The sequence below is a fragment of the Lithobates pipiens genome, unplaced genomic scaffold, assembly GCF_037356315.1.
Source record: "Lithobates pipiens isolate NorthernLeopardFrog02 unplaced genomic scaffold, aLitPip1_a1.2 Scaffold_23, whole genome shotgun sequence".
In the NCBI taxonomy this organism is placed as follows: Eukaryota; Metazoa; Chordata; class Amphibia; order Anura; family Ranidae; genus Lithobates; species Lithobates pipiens.
Genome location: NW_027507785.1, coordinates 296,549,484 through 296,562,809, shown reverse-complemented (window position 1 = coordinate 296,562,809; position 13,326 = coordinate 296,549,484). Strand labels below are relative to the sequence as shown.

The 13,326-nt window shown below is 43.5% G+C and overlaps 1 long non-coding RNA gene across 1 annotated transcript; it reads right to left on the bottom strand.

The window, feature by feature from the left end:
• Positions 1 to 603: 603 nt before the first annotated feature.
• Positions 604 to 12,290, bottom strand: LOC143927049 (uncharacterized). Its single transcript, XR_013262227.1, has 3 exons — positions 12,046 to 12,290; positions 8,357 to 8,521; positions 604 to 1,121 (listed from the first exon to the last, which is right to left on the bottom strand). It is a non-coding gene; the product is annotated as an uncharacterized LOC143927049 (long non-coding RNA).
• Between the last annotated feature and the right edge of the window lie 1,036 nt (positions 12,291 to 13,326).

Here is a 13,326-nt window from a genome sequence, read left to right as displayed (position 1 = left end):
CTTTTTTTTGTTGTATTTTTGGACAGAGTTGGGAAGAGCCCATACCCATCAACAATTGGTAAAATCCACTGTGATAAATTAGGTGACTTTTACGAATAGAAACTTTGATGACTAATGGGGGAATGTTGGGAAAATGGCATCGGTGCACCCCAGAGAGGTGAGCTGTGCACTTTTGAACCATGTTATATAGGTGTTCATCGTTAAAGCTCCCATGCCACCAATGACACTCCTTCAAAAAGTGAATCTATGCTTTGCCCATATTGCTCCTCCTTATTCGTCCTCCAGACCCTACCCAAAATGAATGTGTAGGTCCTGACCATACACTGAGAAAATAAATGTTGAATTTGATAAATATAGCTTCCCTTTAAAGCTTAACTGCAGCCAAACTTTTTTTTATAGTTTTGGACAGAGTAGGGAGGAGCCCATACCCATCTGACCTTGTCAAAATGCAATGTGATAAATAGAGTGAATATTACGAATTTAAACTTGGATGAATAATGGGCATGGGAATATTGGATACAATGACCATTAAAATATTTATACATCCCCCTAAGGGGAGCCATCATTTTTCATTACAATATGTTCCACATTGCTAACCGGTAGACAAAGTGACTTAGTGGTTCCAGGGTCATTCCTTACCAGGACACTGCCTGGGGTTTTATTTCCTCCAGGTGCTCCAGTTTCCGCCTCCAATCCAAAAAAACATACTTTTAGGTTAATTGACTTCTGCCAAGAGTGTCCCTAATGTGTTTGTATGTAAGATCGTAGTACTGACATTAGATTGTAAGCTCCTTTGGGGAATGAGACTAATGTGAATGGCTTGATCTTATCTGTAAGGCATTCCAGAATATGCTGGCAAAAGATTAAGAGTGACAAATAAAAAAAGTTTTACAGTTCCTTGTTACTGTTAGCCGTTTATTGTTGGCTGTTTGTTGATTTGTTTCTAATTAACAGGTAAGAATTAACCTTGTTTTCTGCTCCACTAGTCAAACAGTTTATCAGTATATTGCCGGAAAGCCTGCAGCTCCCAGAGAGGTGAGCTGTGCACTTTTGAACCGTGTTATATAGCTGTGAGTCCTACAGCACAAATTGCATCCTTCAATTCTTCCATGCTGAGCTCTCTGTGAAAAAAAAAAAAAACATTTGTTATTTTACTTTTCAAGTATTGTTTTTTTTTTTACTGTTTTTTTCCTTTTGTTCTTTTAGTGAATATTTGAAATATTACCTCACTCAGTTATAAAACATTTTTTTTTTAATGCTGTATAGAGGATTGCAGGAAGCAAATAACAGACCAAATTCAGATACTTACACGGGTTGCATTAAGCCCAGTCGAACCCTCTGTATTCATTACTGGATATACAGTAAATATGCTCCTTTTTATCTTTTTTACATGCCATGTGCTGCAGCCAGTGGTGTCACTAGGGGCTGTCTTTTGGGGCTATAGCCCTGAATCTGCGGCTAATAGCCCCAAGTCTCTGCAGGGGTCCCCAAGGGGAGCGGAGGCTCTCTGGGTATCCTGATATAAGTGGGGGGCTCTCTGGGGTCCCTGATGCAGGGGAGGCTCTCTGGGGACCCTGATTTAAGGGGAGGCTCTCTGGGCACCCTGATTTAAGGGGGGTCTCTGGGGACCCTGATTTAAGGGGGAGGCTCTCTAGGGACAATGATTTAAGGGGAGGCTCTCTGGGGATCCTAATGTAAGTGGGGGGCTCTCTGGGGACCCTGATGCAGGGGGAGGCTCTCTGGGGACCCTGGTTTAAGGTGAGGCTCTCTGGGCACCCTGATTTAAGGGGAGGGTCTGTGGGGACCATGATTTAAGGGGGAGTCTCTCTTGGGACCCTGGTTAAAGGGGAGGCTCTCTGGGGACCCTAATGTAAGTGGGGGAGTCTCTGAGGACTCTGATGCAGGGGAGAGGCTCTCCGGGGACCCTTATTTAAGGGGGGGGGGGGCTTTCTGGGCACCCTGATTTAAGGGGAGGGTCTCTGGGGACCCTGATTTAAGGGGGGGCTCTCTGGGGATCCTGATTTAAGGGGGAGGCTCTCTGGGGACCCTGATTTAAGGGGAGGCTCTCTGGGGACCCTAATGTAAGGGGGGCTCTCTGGGAACCCTGATGTAAGTGGGGGCTCTCTGGTGAGATATCCACACACACATATATTATATACATGCGTATGCCCGCCCAATTATATGACTTTCTCCACTACGCTGCTATGGGCTCTAGCCCCAGATCTTTTGTAGACCTAGCAATGCCCCTGGCTGCAGCAAGGCATAAAATAGCCTGTGCTGGCAGCATTTTGGCGGGTGGGACTGCTGCTCCCACATACAATGCAGGGGTCCAATCTCCAGCGGTCAAACAAGCACTAATGGTCTCTGTCCCATTCTTATGCCCCCTAAGCAGTGCTGTTTATTGGATCAGTAAGCAAGGAGACTGGAAACCAAGGATACCTGAAGTTTAGCTTTAAAGTCATTGTAAACCCTTAAAACACACTTTTCACTACAGGTAAGCATATAATAAGGCTTACCTGTAGCTACCCTGGATATCTCCTAAACCTGTACCAGTGTACCCATGTAACCAAATAAAGGACTTTTATTCAAGAGCATCCTAGTTGCCAGCCTTTTCTGTTTTATGCACGGTTTAGGAGGTATCCCCTGTATCAGCCTGTGTCAACGTCATCGGCACATGCGCACTTGAAGCAACGGCTCGTTTGTGCTGTTGCTTCAGCTGACCTGCCGTTACCAGCGGGTCCCATGCACATGTGCAGGAGTGACGTAAACGCTGCTCCAGCCAATCACAGCGCCGGAGCCTGCAATACCCGGTAATAACTCTGGGAGACATGTCGCCAGGCAGTAGACACGTGCGATTAGTTTAGTACGAATCAAAAATTTGTATGAATTTCCATAAATTCATACATTCGGGAGGATCTGAAATACGAATTGCTATGCTTCCGAATTTTGTAGGAAATATGAAATTTTGTTTACAAATTTTGTTTACAAATTCCTAACGAACATTCATAATTGTTACGAAAAGTTAACGAGCCTAAAATTTTAAAACCCAGAAAGTCAGCACAGTACAGGGATGGTGGCAAGTAACACTTTAGATGTCAAGGCATTAAAGGCTCAATAAGTGCTGAAGGTGAAATTAAAACAAAAATCAGTTTTCTTCCAGACCACCCCCCCAGACCAAAACCCACAACTTATATCATGAATGAGTTACTTTTTACTATTTACTTATAAGTAAGATAACAGTAAAATTGCATCATGTTTTGAAAGTGTATCTAAACCCAAAAAACAAAAATGTAATATATAGCAACTTACCATTTTTTAGATGCGGTGGCTTCATTTGTTTTCTTTCTTAGCCCACGTAAACACGGTCGGAGATTTCCACAACCAAATCCGTCGGATTTTGCCCGCCGGATTTTGTCTGTCGGATCTTGTCCGAAACTGTTGCATACACACGGTCGGGCCAAGTTGGCGAAAAATCCGATCTTTCAGAACGTGATGACGTAATTTCGTTACGATGGGACTACGTTCAGGCTAGTAGCGAATAGCTTTGATGTAGGAATTTGATCTGAGCATGCGTGGCACTTTGTCCGATCAAAATTCTCTACACATGATCAGAATATGTCCGACCGGCCCAGTTGGTCGGGAAATATTTCCAACATGAATCAATCCGATGCATACCACACACAGTCGGATTATCTGATGACACGGTCCGATAAGACGCATTCCGACAGATTATCCGACCGTGTGTACAAGGGCTTAGGCTTTTTTCCTTTATTTTTACCTGGTGAGCCTGCCAGTAACACATTTTTCTATCTTATGCCTGGTACACACTTTAAGATTTTTATCCATTCAGCTCAGCTCGGGAAGAGCTTCCTGTACTAACTATGCAATGTTAGTATGGTGATCTCCATGCTGAGCTATTGTTTTCTGATAGGAATAATGCCCACCCCCCCCCCCTCCCCCAGAACACACCGGCCAATGGCTGCTATCGGTGATCGGATGATGATCGGATGCTGGTTTTACAGCATGCCCGTTCGACAGGATGCGGCCATTCACACGGGCTGAATGTCAGCCAGTTTCTGTTGAACTGACCAATATTTGGCCCATGTGTACCAGGCTTTAGTCTGGCTACACTTACTCCTCCACTGTATCTTTGGAGGAGAGGCCTGGCCACCATTGAACAGCAGCATTTTAATCCTGTGTAGAGGTTAGTGGTAGATGGACTAGTAGATTTAGGTGGCCTTTACATTCAGTAGGTAACTAATACCTTACAGGCCAATTCTAGCTAACACTTTTTAAGCAGTTGCAGCAATAGTTTTTTCTTTTTGGGTTAAAGATTTTAAGTGAATAAAAGCTGACCATTATTAGCACCCCTGATAGTGTTAAAGTTGATCTCCACATTTAATGTCCCTTTAAATAAGCAGCTCAGTCATTCTTGGGAAGCTTTGTATTCCATGCATGAATACAAAGCGTCCTCTGATTGGCAGAGGTCATGATATCATTCCCCAACTCTCCACCTCAGCCAATCAAAGGAAGCTTTATATTAATTGATAGAAAATAAAGCTTCCAGTGAATGGCTGAGCGGCACTCCACCAATTATATTTTATTACAGTAGTGAGTCCCTGTCCCACTGCCAGAACACAGCGCTGTATACTCTGTAGCTGAGACTACATACAGTTTATGCAGCACACCCAGCAAGTGCACCTGCATGCTTGGCCCAAACAAACAATTGCAAGGGACATTATCTACTTCTCACCCAGCCAATGTATACATACGGCCTGGTGGGAACTCTCTCCTTCTGACTGGACATTCAGGAACATCCTTCAGAAAGAGGGGGATCGCGCACACGTACCCGCACAGCGCCGTGATCCCGATGCGCTCATGTCACCCGGGCACGGCGCATCTCGGATCGGCAGGAGGACTCTGTGATTGGCCTTACTGATCACATGATGGCTGTGTCCAATCACAGCCATCATGTGATGTAAACAAACAGCCGGTTGCTAGGCAATCGGCTCTCCTCTCCTCACACGGAAGTCGTTGCTGAGGAGAGGAGAGCAGATTGCTGCTGCCGGGTGGTGATCAGTGAGTATGAACTTTTTACAGCTTTTTACTCACTGATCACCAGTCTAGTGAAAACACACATCACCACACATGACCCCAAAAGACACATGTCCCCAAATAATAAAAACACATGTCCCCCACATATGTCCCACTAAAATCACATGTCCCAATGATTATTTGCACACATATGTCTGTGATCACCTGCGCACATCTGTACATGATCATTTGCGTACATATGTCCGTGATCACACAACCCAATTATTATACACTTAACAGAATTTTTTTTACCAAAGACATGTAGCAGAATACATTTTGGCTTAAATTTATAACAAAATTCGATTTTATTGGATTCCTTTTAAAATAGAAAGAAGAAGATATTGTTTTTAGTCCAAATTTCCGCTCTTTTTTCGCTTATATCGCAAAAAATAAAAAATGGAGTCGTGAATAAATACCACCAAAATAAAGCTCTATTTGTGCAAACAAAATGATAAAAATTTCACTTGGGTACAGTGTAGCATGACTGCGCAATTGTCACTGAAAGTGCGAGATCGCTGAAAGCTGAAAATTGGGCTGGGAAGGAAGGGGGCGAAAGTGCCCTGTATTGTAGTGGTTAAACATGGAGATCACTTGACTTCTGGAAGATTTACCCCCCTTCATGACCAGGCCATTTTTTGCGATATGGCACTGCATTACTTTAACTGACAATTGCACGATCGTGCAACGCTGTACTCAAACAATATGTATGTCCATTTTTCCCACAAATAGAGTTTTCTTTTGGTGGTATTTGATCATCTCTGTGCTTTTAATTTTTTGTGCTGTAAACAAAAAAAGAACGACAATTTTGAAAAAAAAAAATGTTAACTTTCTTCTATTAAACGTATTTAATAATAAAAAATAAAAAATGTATTTAAAAAATAGAAAAAATCTAATTTCTTCATCCATTTAGGCCAATATGAATTCTGCTACATATTTTTGGAAGAAAAATCCCAATGAGTGTATATTGATTGTTTTGCGCAAAGGTTATAGCGTCTACAAACTATGGAATATATACTTTAATTTTTATCTATTTGTTTTCTATTTTTTTTTATTTTACTAGTAATGGTGGCGATCAATAACTTATAGTGGGACTGCGATATTACAGAGGACAAATCGGACACTGACACTTTTGACACTTTTTGCGGACCAGTGACACTAATGCAATGATACATAGTTACATAGTTAGTTAGGTTGAATAAAGACACCAGTCCATCCAGTTCAACCTGAGTGAGTGTCTACAATTGTCCCTATCCCTGTACATCGCACACTCACATCAGTCCCTACCCTCAAGGAGCCCACAATCCAAGGTCCCCATTCATATACTAGGGCCAATTTGAGACAGAAGCCAATTAACCTACCTGCATGTCTTTGGAGTGTTGGAGGAAACCGGAGAAACCCACGCAGGAACAGGGAGAACATGCAAACTCCAGGCAGGTAGTGTCGTGGTTGGGATTCAAACCAGCAACCCTTTTTACTGCTAGGTGACAGTGCTACCCACTACACCACTGTGCCGCCCTAAATGATCAGCGCTAAAAAATATGCACTGTCACTGTACTAATGACACTGGCTGGGAAGGGGTTAAACATCAGGGGCGATCAAAGGGTTAACTGATACACAGGATCCATGCCTTTCCTACTGAAAGAACGGCGAGCTGCTTTGTTTACATAGGCAGATCGCAGTTCTGCCTGTGTACTGTACAATCAGCAGGTGCCGTGGGAATAGAGTCTGTGGTACCCGCCACTGGGCACCCACTGTGTGGGATCACAGCGGAAGCCCGGCCGCTGGCGGCGCGCGTGTGTGCCCCAGACCCGGAAGTGTCAGATCACATTCCAGGTATGTGATTTGTCCCAAAGCGGACGCCCTGCCGCAGTGTAAGGCCGCGTACACACGGGCGGACTGTTCGCCCAACCTTGTCCGCTGAACAGTGTTTGGGCGGACAGTCCGCTCGTGTGTGGGGCTTCAGCGGACAGTTTCAGCGGACAGTTGGCCGAACAAGGTCTTACGGAAATTCCGAAAAACTGTCCGCTGAAACAAGGTTTCAGCGGACTGTTCGCTCGTGTGTAGGCTTGTTCGGCCAACTAAGTCTCGCGCATGCTCAGAAAGGATTTCCACGTCGGAAGGTTGCATTGCAGTGTATTGGACGTCGAAATTTTCGATCCGTCGTGCGTGCCGAAACGTCATCGCGCACGGTTTCAGCAAACTGTTCGTCCGTCGTGTGTGGCCATGTCCGTCCATGCTAAGTTTGAGCGGACTGTTTGCCGAAACTGTTGGACGGACAAAGTTGGGCGAACAGTCCGCGCGTGTGTACGCGGCCTAACTGCAGTGCGTGGTCAGGAAGTAGTTAAATAAGCAGCTCAGTCATTCATGAGAAGCTTTGTACAAAGCTTCCTCTGATTGGCTGAGGCAGAGATCATGATATAATTGGCCTAACTCTCCACCTCAGCCAATCAAAGGAAGCTTTGTTGTCATTCATAGAATACAAAGTTTCCCGTGAATGGCTGAGTGGCGCTGAGCCCCGACTCTCTATTTTATTCCAGGTGTCAGAAGTCCCTGTCCCACTGCCAGAGCACAGCACTGTAAAGTTTATTTAGCTGAGGCTACATACAGTTAAAGAGGAACTGCAGTCTGCTCACATCATTTGTAATAAAATCATCTTTGACATTCTGAAGTTTCCCTCCAACCATTTTTATATTATATTATATATACTGTGATCAGGGTTGCCATCTTTTCTTCTAAATGGAGAAAAGGTTGGGACTTTGAGTGAGGCGCACAATAAACATGCGCCTCCATCCCTATGGCGTCGCCAAAATAAGGAAAAAGTTTGGGACTTTGTATGAAGTGTGTTGCCAACAGTTGATGCAATGATCATGTCCTAGGTGTGAATACATTGATCCAAAACCAAGGGTAAATGCACATTTTAAAAGAACAAGGCATCAAATCACGGTTATAACCATGTTGCAAATAGATCAAAGCGTTACATTGAAACAATTGCTTCAGCAAAGTTACAACAATAAAGCATACAGCAATCAAAACAAAAACAGTGGAGTACATGGTATTAAAATATTAAAAGTCAGTCATTGGGGTTGCCACACAGCATGCTCGATGCGTTTCGTGAACTATCACTGATCAGGAGCAAGCACCAACCATCCTTCTATAAATAACATATGAGTATGCATAAGTACCACTGTATTCACTGTAATCCTAAGGTAAAAGATTAAGCCCAAAAGAGGGCAAGAGTCAAGGAATGGTTAGAGTTACTCACAAATCCGGCTACCACCGTGAGCACTGAGCGCCGACAACCAACAGGCCATCCAAAAAGTGTCCACCACGGGAGCTGAAGGGGCCACACTAATGCACACCGGGTTGCAGGTTCTAGACTAAACAGGGGAAACGAGGTATCCATCATGACGAGACCATCCAGGAAGTTCTGTAAGGCAAATATGATGTATAATATTCTATGTGTATGTATTATATTCGATTATGTTATTGGGTATAGATTTTTAATGTATTAAATCCAATGTAAATTCAAACCCAGTATATCAAATGTTATATGTCTGGGACCTATACATCATATAATGCATGGTAATTCCTGTATGGATATTATATATAATTATATTACAACAATGTAAATTTAGATGACTTATATCAATGAATGGTTACACCTATACATAATTAAACTAATGATGGCAAGTCCACCCAAAGGAGAGATGGTAAGTGAGTGTGTGAGAAAGAAAATAGATGAAGTGTTGATGTGCAAAGTGTAGTAATTATTAAATCAAGTGAGATGAGAGCGTGCAGTGAGTGTTGAAATAATCATAAAACAAGTTATATGAAATCAATACAGTACAATAAAATGAGGGTAAAATAACAAAAGAGGAACAAAAAAAAACACAAGAAAAAACTAAAGTGTGCAGCGTAGGAGAGTGACCTTGATTAAAGAATACCAATTGAACCTGGACCAGGGAGGTAAGTGTGGAAGCCATGTGGGATTAAACCCACCGGGTTAAAGTAGCTGTGGTGTACGGATGTGTGTGAAGGAAAAGAATAGTGAATACCCGCCTCTCCAGGGCAGTTTACCTTGATGTCTGTAATGTCAAGAGTCAAAGGGGATACAAATAGCTTCAACCATGCAGTCCTCTGCAAGCGGGGTAGGGACACCCCCTCAAGCGTGCACGTGTAGCCCTCAGCGTCACGCTGAGCATTTATGAGGGACTGGATCGCCATCCGACCGGCAACAGCCGGTCAAGTGTTCCAAGTCCCCCACAAGATTAGGTGCCAATGGAGAAACCACGTGGGGACGTACAAATGCCACATCAGTGACGCTGCAGTCCACACGTGAGGTGTGCCGCCAATGCGGCGCGGCAAGGCCCGCCCCTACCCCCATGTGGGAGCCAGGGGAGAGCATCCAGGGTGCATCGCAGCTCCCGAAGGTGAGCAAAAGACGGACAGCGCGATGGGTAAAGCCGTGTCCACCAAGGAGTCGGCCAGGAGACTCAGGCATGATAGCTGTAGGCTGAAACATGGGGGATAAAAAAAAAAATGGGCATTTGAAGCAGTACCCATCGTTAGTGGGAACGGAACCCCAAGTGTACATAATTGTATACATCAAGGGGTTAGTCATTTGCAGTCAACTTTGGTAGCACACCTCCATCCCTGGATACATACTAAATGGAGAAAAGGTTGGGACTTTGAGTGAGGCGCACAATAGACATGCGCCTCCATCCTTATGGCGTTGCCAAAATAAGGAAAAAGTTTGGGACATTGTATGAGGTGTGTTCCCAACAGTTGATGCCAAGATCATGTCCTAGGTGTGAATACATTGATCCAAAACCAAGGGTAATTGCACATTTTAAAAGAACACTTAATTAAGACATCAAATCACAGTTATAACCATGTTGCAAATAGATCAAAGCGTTAAATTGAAACAATTGCTATAGCAAAGTTACAACAATAAAGCATACAGCAATCAAAACAAAAACAGTGGAGTACATGGTATTAAAATATTAAAAGTCAGTCTTTTCTTCAAGCCAAACCCAAACACTTTTGCAGCACAGGGCATTTTTTTATTACATTTTTTGCTGTAAACCCTATAGGAGTATAAAAGACCTGGGATACATTTGGGTACCCCAAGGAGAATAGTAATGTAGCGCACAGAGCGCACAGTGGGTGTGCCCAATTTTCTCTTGCTGACATTATTACCCCACCATACAGTCAAATCTGCCCCTAAACAGCTGCCCACAGCTCCCAGACAGCAACAAATTTGTGTATGACCTCAGTTATTCAGATAAGACCACACCCTGGTCTGAGTAATGTGTCCAGGTTTCAGGTGGACTGAAACCCGGACACATAATTCAAAACCCAAACTGTCCAGGTGAATTCTGGACAGGTGGCAACCCTAATTGTGATTCTGTACTTGCCAAATATGCTGCTGAAATCTCCCTCCACTGAGTCTGGCTGCATCCATTTTAACTGTGGGCAGCTGAAGCTGCTGCCTGTTCACTTCCTGGATTTACACAGACACACAGAATGCACACCTCCAGCTCTGCAGCTCTTATTGGCCCTCTTATGACCCCCCCCCCCCCCCCTTCCTGGCAAAACTCTCACGAGAGTGAGAGGGAGCTGTACATGATGTCATAAACCTAGGCTAATGACCAGACAAGAAACAGGAAGTGGGCTGTATAAGGTATTTACTGAAAAAAAAAGTTTTACTATCCAAAGTTAAAACAACAAGGGCAGAAGATTTAATAGATGGAAAGATGAAAAAATGACTGAAGTTCTGCTTTAATACAATAATACAGCACGCCCAGGAAGAACACCTGTTGGCAAGCTTGGCCCAAACTACTAAAGGGGACATTAAATATGGAGATCAAATATGGAGATCAAATATGGAAAATACAAATACCATGTTCAAACTGGCTGATCCAATCATATGGCCAAGTGCCTAGGCTTTTCAATATAACCAGCCAACCAATGCATTGCTTTTAACCCCAAAGAAGGTGTTAAAACGCCACTGTTAAGGCACTTCCGAATTGCTTTTCAGGTGCTTTGGAAACGCTGCCTAACATCCCGCAAGCGCACCGCCCCAGCGTGAAAAGACACACTGAATTCAATGGGAGGTGGTTTTATTTAGAGGCTGTTTCTAGTGCTAAAACACCTGAAAATCGCCTTACTGTGAAAGGGGTCTTATACTGATTTTAGAAAATGCCTTAAAAGGGTTGTAAAGGCTCATGTTTTTTCACCTTAATGCATCCTATGCATTAGGATGAAAAAACACTTTGCAGTCATCGGCCCCCCCCCAGCCCCCCATTTTACTTACCTACATCCCCGAATTTCCGTCAGCACATCCCCGCCGTCCCTCTCTACACGGGTTCCTGGCTCTTGATTGCATAGATCAATAGCAGTGCAGCCATTGGCTCCTCCTGCTGTCAATCAAATCCAATGACACGGGAGCACGGGGCAGGGCAAAGTCCTGCATTTGTGTCTATGGACTCAGAATGTTGGACTCGGAAGCACACCCACAAGGTCACCCCCTAGGGAGATTGCTTCTCCTAGGGGGTTATGTATTGCGGAGAGGAGCCGCAAGAGCTGCCCAGAGGGATCCCAGAAATGGATATTCAGGGTCACTCTGGGCAAAACGAGCTGCACAGTGGTGGTAAGTATGACATGTTTGTTATTTAAAAAAAATAAAAAACGATCCTTTAGTATCACCTTAAGCCCCGTACACACGATCAAAAACACATACGAAAAATTAAGATTTTGAAGCGATCGTACGATAATTGGATCATTAGCACAGAGCTTTCGAGATCCGATCAGAACAGTTTATCAGATATTATTTGATCGGACATGCACAAACTTTTTTTTTCGTACAATGCCAGATCGCACGATTTTCGTTTAATCGGTACAGTTGTCGTTCGAAAATGCAATACAAATACATTACAACACTTGACATACCTTCCGATTTTTTTATTCTATCGTACGAGAATTTTCGTGACTTTAGTAAAGACTTCAGGTTCGATCTGAGATTAGAATGCAAAAAAAAAACAAAAAACGGACGATCGTTCTTCCGATCATCTCATCGCGTGTACCAGGCATAACTCATAAAATAAATCCCAGACATGACTGACAATGTAGTGCAAGATTATGACTCTGAAAAGAGGGTAAGCATATGGTCTTTCAACACATCCCCGTGATGTGCATGGACTTCTACTAATTGTACTGGTGACAATGTGCGGTTGGTAGAAACTGAAAGGTGACCTCAATATAAACTGCTGATAAAGGGAGATTTTACAGCTGTGAGTGTGACAGGTAAGTACAAGATAAGGGACAGATAACACCAGCCAAAAATAAAGGAAGCTGATAGTAGGAATGTTCACTTGTGCTCTATTTTATTTCCACTGGTTGTTATCAGAAACTGATTGTTTTATATGAGGGGATAAGAAGCAGTTGAGTTTGTTTATTCGAAGATTAGTAAAGAACATAATGTAATCAGGTGGATAGGGGAGACGGGAAATGACTTATGCACTAGAGTGATTATAAGCCGCCCAAGGAAAAAACTGGCATTGGATACCGTGTAGAAATACCCTAAAAGTACCCTAATGCCCTGTACTCACGACCGGTTTTCCCGTCGGAATAAACTCTGAAGGTTTTTCCGATGGAATTCCGACAGAATTCCACTCAAGATGTCTTGCCTACACACGATCACATCAAATTTCAACCGTCAAGAACGCGGTGACGTACAACACATAGGACGGGTCTAGAAAAAGGAAGTTCAATAGCCAGTAGCCAATAGCTTCCGTCTCATACTTGCTTCACAGCATGCGTAGTTTTTTGTTACATCCGAACAGCACACAGATGAGTGGTTTTACCGGTAGGAATTGGTTCCGTCTGAAAAATTTAGAACATGTTCTCTTTCTAAGTCCGTTAGAATTTTCGACCTAAAAAGTCCGATGAGGCAGACACACGATCGGAATATATACGATGAAAAGCTCACGTCAGACTTTTCTGTTGGAAATTTGTGTGTACACGGCATAAGGCTGCCCAAAGACTTTACAGAGTGGTTGGATACTACCAGGTACTGGTGCAATCCCGTTACCCCGAACATTCTAAAGGACCACAGAATACAACATAAACTTACAAAATTCCCAGATCAGAAAATGAATGACAATGGAGAGAGGAACAGGGGGAAGGGCTACCGACAGGATCTAAAGGAACTGTTTATTACATTTTCTTTTT